The 9,247-nt window shown below is 49.8% G+C and overlaps 1 protein-coding gene across 7 annotated transcripts in view; it reads left to right on the plus strand.

Moving 5' to 3' along the window:
• DGKG (diacylglycerol kinase gamma) overlaps window positions 1-4,873 on the plus strand; it is a 210,083-nt gene extending 205,210 nt beyond the window's left edge. For 3 of the 7 annotated variants that reach the window (XR_012379229.1, XR_012379249.1, XR_012379254.1), the window contains 2 exons: window positions 3,654-3,806; window positions 3,896-4,873. The gene's annotated coding sequence lies outside the window, so the exon portion shown is untranslated. Of the gene's footprint in view, window positions 1-68; window positions 141-3,653; window positions 3,807-3,895 lie in introns of all 7 variants that reach the window. The other 4 variants (XR_012379230.1, XR_012379242.1, XR_012379232.1 and 1 more) reach the window with 4 other exon arrangements.
• Window positions 4,874-9,247: the final 4,374 nt, after the last annotated feature.

Below are 9,247 nucleotides of genomic sequence, written 5' to 3' on the forward strand. Positions count from 1 at the left end.
GTATTTTAAAGTAAACTACAGATGTCATGACATCTCACACCAAAACACTTTCACATATATCATTATAGGGGATCCTTCTTGATGTGGGAAAGGCTGTGTATATCAAACACACTGCTGTCAGAAGATGTCTGGGTGCTCTGGTAAGCTCGGTCACTTCTCATTCACAAATAGAAGTTAATCAGGACATCACTCTAATACTAATGAGGAGAAAATTTTGGGAGGAACCCAAGGAAGGTCTTAGCTGTATTCAAAACGTTCCTGGTTGATCTAGAGAGAGGAAAGTCAACAGCACATTAACTAAATTCTCAGAAGACAAGAAGTGGGGAAGTGTTATAAGCACTAATGCTACCAGAGAGAAAACTCAAAGCACTTGGAGAAGGTAGAAATTTACCTGAAGAGTGCATGTTCTTATTTTTGAAATAAAAATTGTTTAAAACATTGGTAATTACAGAAAGACTGGGCACAGGTAAAACAGTAAAACATTCTATCTGCAGATTCCTTTAATCATAGAAAAGAAAGTTGTGGTTTTGGCCTCCACCATGTGATGAACATGGCGCTAGACTGGGTGGGGCGGGGTAAGCTGCCAAGATGTACAGACAGGTCCTCCCCCTCTGCTGGGGCATAACTGAACTGGAAGTGCGTCAACTCCCAAGAGAACGTCTGGGAAGCTTGGTGGAGAAGCGTTGGCTCACTTATGCAGGGTAAGATATCATTTTCAGAAGGCAAAGAGTAAGGAAAGCAGATATCATTCCACTTGCTCTGTGCTTCGCTGCTGGGGTCAGGGCAGGCTAACCGCAGATGTTCTGAGCAAGATGGCGGGCAAGGTGGTTGGGTGGTTTGCTTACAAGAGTCTGCCGGCTCAGTGATTCTGCCAAACAAAAGAGAAGCAGGCAAAATGAGGCACAGCAGGTTCCAGAATGTTCAGCCTGTCTCCATCAATAAATAAGTTTCCTATTCAAAACAGCCTAGGTGGCCACAACAACTGGAAACCAAGGCCTGATACCCAGCCTGTGGCTGGTGGACCTAACTGAGCACCCATCTGGCTTTCCACGCATCAGGAGGAAAAGCTTCCTTATCCATACCCCCAGGGCACATCTACCTCTTTTTCACTCATGAAACACCCCACCCCACCACCCCTTCCCCCACACCATGGGGTTCGTAAGAAGAAGCACCTCCTTCTTTTCTCATAACATTGCTGCCATAAGGAAGGCAAGTCTCTGTTGATTGACTCGGCGATGAAAATTGTTTCCATCCTCCTGAGAGTAGGAACATGCTTTCATCCCAGAGCGCCCCCTCTTTGGAAGCACACAGTCTCTCCTGAGCTCCCTCCTCCAGCCTCACCCCTGGTCCTGAGGAGCCCAGGATCCGCTGATGGGCGAGAAAACACATGAGCTCACTGGAGCTTATATAAGAACTCTTGGCAGGCCTTCCCCGGGAGCATGCTCGCATTTGCCTTGTCTAGGCAATGTGATTTTTCTCTTCTCTATGTCCTCAGAACAGAGAGGCCGATTTGTCCTCCCGCTCATTAGTGGCTTTGTAGCTGGGAGAAGGAAGCACAGTATTCCCTCCTAAATCCCAGTGATTCAAACGGGCAGATGTTTTCTGAGGGGGAGAAATAGTATCTAAAAGAATTCACCTGCATGCCTTGAGCCCCCCCCACACACACACACACTGGTACTACCCCTTACCTTGGCTCTTGTCTATGAGGAGCCCGTACGGCTTCAGTCACCCAGAAGAGCAGTGAAAGCCGTAAGGGCCAAAGCTGCCTTGACATCTCAGAGGACTCCCGCTCTGATGTCCCTTCTGAGATGTTTGTGAGCAAGGTCTAGGGCAGGGAGAGACAAAATAAGATGGAAACCCTCCTCTTCCCCCAAAGGAAGAAACAGAACATTTATGGAGATCTTCCAGGTGTTCCCCTTGGCAGGAAATTGATCCTGTGTCCTGAAGACTTGGTGAAAACTCCTTTCCTCTCCCAGATGCCATTGGTTTGAGGGAGGAAAGACAGTTTAGGGAAACATGGGGGAACTGCACTCGGGAAACTCAAAGAGAAGGGAGGAGAGAGAGAAAGAAAGGGAAGGCTGTGAACCCAACCTCCAAATTCAGTGGATGTTTTACATAGCTCCCAAGAGAAGGGATTTGGTTCTTCTCCTGCCCCTGAGGGAAGAAAAGGAGGTGGAGGAGCGGGGGGGGGGTGCACCTGGCCATGATGGGCTCCCCTCTGCCACCCCCATCACTCCAAGCCTGGGCAGCTCAGGGCAGTGCCAGACAAGACGGAGGAGCTCAGCCTTTGCCTCCTCATTCTCCTTCCTGAGCTTCACAGGCCGGGACCCAGGGTGCTTCATACCCACAGGCCAGTGGGGAGATGCCCTCTCCTCCCCCTGCTCCTCTCCCAGGGCCAACACCACCTCCTGCCTGACACCAAGCAGCAGTAGGGACATGGGCAAATGTCAGATCATGTCTCAGCTTTCCCGCCTGTCAGATGGGGCTGGAGACGCTGGTTCGTACATTTGTTCATTTATCCGTCGATAAATATTGTGTTGTTAACCAATGTCTATTTGCCAGGCACTGGACCCTAACTTCTTAGCCTGTTTCAACACGATTCTCTTGCTTTTTCTCCACCATTTCCCATCCCATTCTGCTTTTCCCAACCTCCACCCACCCCCAATGCCCACTTCTTCCACCTTTTCTTCTTTCTTTTATTCTCATGATGTTTCTCTTCCCTTTTCTCCCACGATTCTATTTTTAGAGCTTTCATACATAAAATCAGAGGATCGCAGGGATCTTAAGGGGACATTTGCCCACTTTGTTATCTCTAGGCAAGGCTGTGCTGAAAAGGCCCAGGAAAGATCAGAGAACATAGTCCAGAGCCCAATTTAAGGATGTAATTTGAGTGTCTCACAGCTTCCGCCATCAAGAAATTATCCCCAGTGTCTAACCAAAACCCCTCTATTCAGTACTATTCTCCTTTTTCTCTTTACCCTTTGAGTCACATCTTGGGCTTAGAGCACCTTTGTGGATATAGAACCATTGGGAAGTTTAATGCAAAGCAACATAGCTGAACATCCCAGACCAGAGGGTATTAGTATAAAAACAAGAGAATCAGGAGCAAAGAAGGGACCAGAGGCCATGGCAGTGAAGTGGGTTTGACTTCTGTGAAATCAACAAAAACAGAATAAGCAATAACCCTCAAGCATAATCCTACTGGAGTCGCAATTTTGGATCGACTACCTCAGTTAACACAAAAAGTCCACTGAGCAGGGAGTTCTGGAATCAGTCCCCTATTGTTGGAAAGGCTCTTCCTTAGATGTCGTCGAGTTCAGCCTCACACGCTGAGTTGGTAGCCAGCATAGCACAAAGTCTGTGGTCTGTTGATTGTAGTTGAGTTACAAATGGTGGTCATTCAATCTCTGTTCCAATGTGACCATATACAGAATTCCCCTCCAAAGCCATTTTTCCCGGCCTCTGGGGAGGAGGCAGGCCAGGTCTACACTTGGACAGGGCCTGGTGCACCAAATGTTGCTCTCTTGGATTTGTGTGAACCTGCCAAGGTGGCCCACGGTCTTATTGGAGACAGTGTGCCTAGTGAGTAGATCACCGGACAAGGAGGCAGATTTCAAAACCTACAGCATTTTCTTTCTTCCTTTCTTCTTCAGATGGCAAGAGGCAGGAGATCAAACTAAAGAGAAGAGGGTCCTAGAGCAAGTTGCTGACCCAGGTTCTATCACAGCTGCCCTCTTCCATAGAATGGGAAGAAGTAACCTTTTGTGCCTCTCTGTACCGTCATCCTCAACACTCGGTAGACACCTGTGAGAAAGTGTTATTGTTAGCCAGTAAGCATAACCCCAAAGAAGCCACTGCTAAAGGGGTTCTGATGGATGCATTTCTCTCTCTGCAGGAAACAAGTAAGACCCTTCTATCTTGGAAAAGTCTGGCCACTGTTCCATAGAGCTGCTGTGGAAGGAGCCATTCCATGTGCCAGGATGATCTGAGGGATGAAACCCTGCGTGGGAAACAAGAGCAACATGGGGAGTAGGCTACAGTGCTGTCTCAGCCACATGGCCTTGGACATGTCCTTTAGCCTTCTGGGACCTTTCTTTCTCCGTCTATCCAACAAGGGGGCTCTAAAGACTTTCCCTCTTCAACGATCTTGCCCTTACCTGGAGTAAATCCTGCAGCCATGGGAGAGGGGGTGGGGTCCTTGTTCTTAGGGGTCTTCCAGCAGGCCCAAGGCCCCCCCGAGCCCTGCTACCCTGGAGGGCTACTCTTCGCCCCTTAAAGAATCTTCCCTTCCCTCTTCAGGATTGATCATGCTCAGAAATCAGCTGATCTGGGCGGCCAACATAAAAAAAAAAACAAACCGACTAGGAAACTCTTTGGTAAGCCCTCCACCTTTACACACATGCACACACACAAACACACGTACTCGATCCCTGACATGTAAACATTTTCCATTCTGTGGATACCCTTTCTCATTGCCAGTGTGTTAGGAGAGAATCCATTCCTACCAGTGGAAAAGCACCACTTCCTTTTAGAGAACTTAGCTAAAGTGCCGTGTTTGGGGGTGACCCTGGGCATAGGTTGAAGCTACAGGTCCTAACGCACCTCACCTGCGGCCCAGAAATGCAGACTTACCAGCCGAGACTGAGGCAGTGACTGGGTAGCACAGTGCCAGGGTCCCGATCCTTCGCTCCTCACTCGTCCACCTCCACTGCCTCGTCCACCCGTAGATGCGCTACTCCGTCATGGTGGTTGCCTGCTCGAGCCTGCCTGTCTGCCTGCCGGAGTGCCGTGGACTTGTTCCTGTAATGTGCCGTGTGTACGTGTGTCCTGACTCTGTGGTTTACTACAAATAAACCTGACAGCGCACCGCTGACCTCTGACCTCCTGGTGGTTTCTTTCCAAGCCGCGGCTCGAGAAACCGAAGTTGTCTGATCAGCCACAGGGCGCCGGAGACGAGCGGGCTGCCCGAGGCTGGTCTGCAGCCCTTCACAGGTGCCCACTGCCCCGGGCTCCGCTGATACGCAGGGACTGGGAAGAAGGGAAGCTCTCTGTTGCCGCTTTCCTGGTGTTGCAGGAGCGGGAGAGGGAGCCAAAAATCCTATTAAATAAGCCTTTACTAAACATTTCATAGTCCTCATTTCATTGATATCTGAATGCTCCCCTATGAAGGGATGAGCATTTTAGAGATCAGGAAACAGAGGCTCCTAAGTGGCCATTAACTTGCTCAACAAGTAACATAATAAGTAACCCAGTTCTTCTCTCATATCCCAGCGTTCTTGCTCTTTCCACTCCACCAGTGTTTCTCCGGGCGGGGGCCAGGGACTGCTAACATCAGAAACACCCGAGGTCCGGATTCCTGAGCCCCTGTCAGACTTCCTGAGTCATGGTCTCTGAGAGTAGGACCCTCAGATCTGGGTCGGTGCGTAGATCCTTGTGCCCACCATGCCGCACCCTGCTGGGGGGACAGGACCACTCTGCGAGGCCCAGGCAAGCCAGCACTTCAGCACAGCTCGGAAACTGGAGTCTGTGGAAGAGCGCCATGAGACAGAAGAGACCCAAGGGGAGACAGATCTGGGAAGAAGCAAGGCTGTGCACTGCACATCAGAGTTGGCTGGCCCCTTGCCCCGGAAGGAAGACCCCCAACAACAGATCCATCAGCTCGTCTCCAGGCTGAGCGGTCTCAAGCCAAGTGTTCAAAGTCACGCTCGGGTGGGGCTAGGCAAGGGGGTGTGGGCTCAACCCGGCAGCCTCGGGGACAGGGGCTTAACAGTGAATGGTGCAGCCCCTACTGTCTTTTCGGCCGCCATCGCCCTGCCCAGCCTGGCCTGAGGCCAGTCCCAGGATCTGAAGAGCCATCGTCTTCGCCTCTCCAGCTCCTTCCCGCCACAAGTGACCCAACGGTGTTCCAAGACCCAGAACTCAGGCCCCGAAGTCTGTCTTCTCCGTGTCCAAGTTATCATCCTTGGGACTGGGCAAGGACTCGGGCCTCGGGGAACTTCACCAAAATGTTACTCACTCCTACCCATTCCCTCCCCTTTCCACCTGGATCTGCCGAGCTCTGTTTTGTGCCCTGGAATCCAGGTGGAGGTTTCTGAAATGATGGTGGGGATGTTTGCGGCGGGGCACTGTGAGACAGAGGCATCACTCCTACTGGGGGCAGGACAAAATTCTGGAAATAGCTCCACGGCCGCTCAACTGGGGACAGTCAGCTACAGTCTCACCCGCCCCGCCGCAACACTATGTGGGAAAAATATTTTCCTCAAGGAAATGGCTTTTCTGGAGTCAAGAAATCAAGAAAACACCTCCTGTACAGAATTTGATGCAACCAAATCAGCAAAACATTTAAATTATGAATGAAGAAAGTGGTTTATGATACAGAGCCCTTATAGTGAGAATTCTCTCCCATCTCGGTAGCTAGGGAAAGAATTGGGTAAACAAGGAAAATTCTGGTCCATTCAAGAACAAAGGCCCTTAGCAGTTGTGTTCACATTTTAAGCAATAGCAAAGAATAAGCCATTTGCTGAAGCATTTACAAGATTTTCTAACACACCTGACCATGTTCCTGCTCCCTCCCCCACTTAACAGGTTACTGTGTGCCTTTAAAAGTAACAAAACTGCCTTTGTTTTCAAATATTCTTCCTTCCTACTTTCCATTAAACCAGACTATCAATTATTACAGAAATATTTCTGAATCTAAAACCTTCAAGCCATTCAGAGAGGAAGGAGAAAGTCAAAGAGAGCCAACGTGGCAAGGATCTTTCAGAAAGAAAGATCAGAGAGGTTCGAAGGAAAAATAGTGGTCTCAGACTGGAGGGCTTGCAGAGAGCACCGAGTCTGACCTCTCAGCCAGAGCAAGACTCAGCTTTACAGCCCCTGTGCTGTGCATGGTCACCCCTGCCTCAAGACTTCTGCTGATGGGCAGCCTGCCACATTTCCAGGGAGCCCCTCCAGAAGGCCTCTGAGCCTTAGGCAGGCTCCTATTCCACCCAAGTCTGTCTCGCATTGACTCCCATCCACTGGGCCCCAGCTGGGCCACTAGCAACCCAAAATACATCTCACCTCTGCTGTAGGACAGGGTGCAGATACCTCCGAACAGCGACCTCGTCCTAACTCCTTTTCCCCTCCAGACTAAACATCCCCCGAATCCTTAAATCATCCGTTACATGTCATGACTCTCAGACCCTAAGCTATTCTTTCTCTGGAACTTTCTCTGGAACAACAACAGTTTGCCAAGGTCCCTCTTAAAATGCAATTCTCAGAACCGAACCCAGTGCCCCAGAAACGGGTCGACAAGTGCAGAGCCACATCCCGCGCTCTGGACTCTGCATTCGCTTCCCTTGGCAGCCGGATGGCTCTGCTAAGGCAACCCCCTCTCACGGCAGCCATCTCCCACCTCCCGTGAGCGCCAGTCACTACTTTTGGGGTGGTGTTTCGCTGATCACCAAGTCCCTTCAGAAACACGGCCTCGTTTACTCCTCACCACAGCTCTGGGAGGGTGATTAGAGATGAGGAAGCTAAGGTTCTTCCGAGGCCGCATGGCCAGGCCTCACGCCCTGCCCTGAGCCTGTGGTTCCAAGCCCTTGCTCCTCCACACACACCCATGTGGCCTTTTCACTTGAACTTCTGTTAAGGCCAAGAAAGTCTCCCTGGCTCCATTTGTTAGTGTCTACTCAAAATCTTTTCCGGGGCACCCGGGTGGCTCAGTCGTTAAGCGGCTGCCTTCGGCTCAGGTCATGGTCCCAGGGTCCTGGGATCGAGCCCCCGCATCGGGCTCCCTGCTCAGAGAGGAGCCTGCTTCCCCCTCTCCCTCTGCCTGCCGCTCCCCCTACTTGTGCGCTCTCTCTGCCAAATAAATAAATACAATCTTTTTTAAAAAATCTTTTTCTTTTTTCCGTTCCATTTTGTCTTGTTAATTTCTGCCCATCCTCGAACCTGTCTAGATCTTTCTGACTCCCATTTCTGCCGCCCCACATGTTAAAGGGAAGACAATGGGCCAAAGAGAGAAGCAGCAGAAGAGGTTGAAGGACCAAACGAGGAAGGAGGAAGGAGCCGGAAAGGGAGCATCCCGGAGAAGAATGGGCAGCACGGTGCAGCGTGTTGGGGGTAGGGGGAAGACTGCGTTCCAAAGCCCACCACCTCCGCGGGCTCTGCTACCCTACACAAGCCACTTAGCCGCTCAGAGCCTCACTTTCCCGGGAGGGCTGCCGAACTAGTCCATTCCCGAGACTTTTCCCAGTTTCATGACTCTAATGTAGAAAAGGACCTCATCGTTAGTCCAGTGGATCTTCTCTTTTAATCCAAGGGCTCTGTTGGACATCAGATTTCACTCCAAAATATTTCACATGGTTTTCTTTTGCTACAATAAAGAAAAGCAAAGATGGCTAGGGGCCAAGGCAAGCAACATCTATTTCATTTGATGGCCAGCCCTGCGTTTTAGGGGGTGGGGGAGGGGAAGGAAGGATTACAAGAGTTACATCTCAAGATGTCGGAGCCAAAGACTAAGGAATCCTCAAGGGGGCCGAGCCAGAAGCTCTGCAGCTGTCACCAGACACCCTCTCCATATTATCAGAAGGCCAAGGGTCCCACAACGAGCAGTGGCCACTGAAATGTCATGAGAAGGGAGAGAACGTGTTACCCATCTCTCGTGCACCTTCCTGGGGAGGTCACATGGCAAATGGTCTCGGATCATTGTGCTAAGATGGGAAATATCAGCCCATGGTCTTATTCTTCTGGAGCAAAGCTGTTCAATAGAAATATAATGTGAGCCACATATGTAAGTTTACCTTTTCTAGCAGCCACATAAAAAGGGTAAAAGGGAGCAGGTGCAATTAACTTTAATAAAATATTTTCTTTAACTCAAAAATTTCCCAGATACTATCATCGTCATATGTAATCAATATAAAAGGTATTAATTACTTAATAATCAATTAAACACTTCAATACTTGAAGTAATTTTAAACAACTTTAAATAATAATTTGAATACTTTGAAATAGTTAATTTAATACTTAAATACTGAACATCATTTTTTTGTACGAAGCCTTCAAAACCCAGTAGTTATTTGACATGCCAGCGCTAGCCAGGGGGGAGTAGCTGCTGTGCCAGACAGAGAAGCTTGAGGTGCTCCCACCGCATCTGGTGCTCCGCGCCCCCATAACCCTTCTCCAACCAAGTGATAACTGCCTGCTTCACGGTCTGCATTATCCATCAGACTGGAGGAGGTCTAGGAGGGCTGGGACCGGGAGTTAA

This window comes from Callorhinus ursinus, unplaced genomic scaffold (assembly GCF_003265705.2).
Source record: "Callorhinus ursinus isolate GAN/ISIS: 27379988/994484 unplaced genomic scaffold, GSC_fseal_2.0 scaffold1, whole genome shotgun sequence".
NCBI classification, from domain to species: domain Eukaryota; kingdom Metazoa; phylum Chordata; class Mammalia; order Carnivora; family Otariidae; genus Callorhinus; species Callorhinus ursinus.